Below are 1,604 nucleotides of genomic sequence, written 5' to 3'. Positions count from 1 at the left end.
TGGCTCACCTCGGCGTCTTCACATGCCCCTCTACTCCTACGCCTCCTTAACCGCAAACAAGACCTGTACAACAATCCTTTAACCTTCCTCAACACCTCACATCACCCCCACCTACCCTTCCCTGCGACTACCTTGCCAAACAACCCCAATACCCTGCCGGGAACTTTAGCGAATGGTTATTTTTTCTCCAAATTCCTGTTTTGACGCAGCTTTTACCAAACACACCCAGTTCTGTCATTTTCCCTAGTTGGCACGCGACAAATCTGCAGAACGCACATCGTGCGTGATCACGTGTTTCGCAAGCGGACTGAGTAAGGCTTATGGCCCTCGCTGCATAGCGCTAGACATATTGCATACTACTAGTAGTACCGTTTACTATTGCATTCCAGTGGAACGTTGTTGCCTATTGCGTCGAGTCCTTGATGGCGCGAAGAAACAGGCCCTTGGATCCGATCTCGATGCTGATTGGTGGAATAAAATGACGTGGCAGCCTCAGAAAGCACCTTGGACCGACATATACGCGTTGCCCACATTCCTTGCGGCGCCTGGTCGTCGCGTGTCAAAGCAAAAGCGTATCACCAACGGAAACATAAAATCTCGTGTCTCGTCGTCCGACAGCGTGTACATCCAGCGTAGTGGTCGTCACGGCTGGGTAGGTAAGGCAAGACCAGCCAATCTCCGCGCTAGCGTTCAAGCTCGGGGGCCTCATGTGCTGGTCGGTCACAAGCGCGGCCACCTCTACGCTGTAATAGCGTAGGCAATGGCGCAGACTCTTTTGCGTGCCGCGATGCGCTGGTTGTAAAGCGTGCAGTCCATAGCCTGGTAGTAGAGAGCTTAAACTGGTGCATGCAGTCAACACAAGGACAACGCGTTGTGGATATGATGTGTCACTCCAACTCGCTTTTAAAGTGTTTTATGTCGGCCATCTTCAAGGCAACGTGAATGCCGCCTTTAGGACATACAGCCTACGTAGTACAAGAGAGTGCCATCGCCACGAACGACTCGTAACAGTGCAAGTCGATTTACACCATCACTCTGCGCGCCATCAACGACAACGTCACTTACGCGCGACGATCTCTAATCTCTTTATGTTTTGCGCGAGCAGGAGTGACCCATGTCGCTCGCCGGGTGATCACATCGGCACTACGCGCTTTGAATAGCGAGAACGATCATCCTTGGTTGTTTCGGAACACGTCAACTTTACATTTGTCAAACCTGAGCAGAGATACGACAGGTCTACTCTACGTTGCAGCACCAGCAACGGTGCGACCATCAATCATATCCGTGTTTTCTGCGTCGGCATCGCATTGCCAGCAGCGCATATCCTCATCCCCGTCCTCGTCCTCGTCGTGACAAAAGGCGTCAGCGACATCGTCGTCAATGTCCTTGTCTTCGGTCGCCCAATCGCGGACACGGAGCCGCGTCACGTCGCGGCAGTCCTTGCGCGATGTGTAGCGCGGCGCGTGCTTGCGGTACGTGCAGCACTTGCAGCGACTCGTCGTCCCCTTGGCCTCGAGCTTGTGCAAGATGCGCAGGCGACGCTTTGCGGCTTCTTCCTCGCTAAAGACGACGTCGTCCATCGAGCTTACTTTGGCCCACGGCGA

The sequence above is a fragment of the Saprolegnia parasitica genome, assembly GCF_000151545.1.
Source record: "Saprolegnia parasitica CBS 223.65 unplaced genomic scaffold supercont2.216, whole genome shotgun sequence".
In the NCBI taxonomy this organism is placed as follows: Eukaryota; Oomycota; class Saprolegniomycetes; order Saprolegniales; family Saprolegniaceae; genus Saprolegnia; species Saprolegnia parasitica.
Note: the sequence above shows the minus strand (reverse complement) of the source record.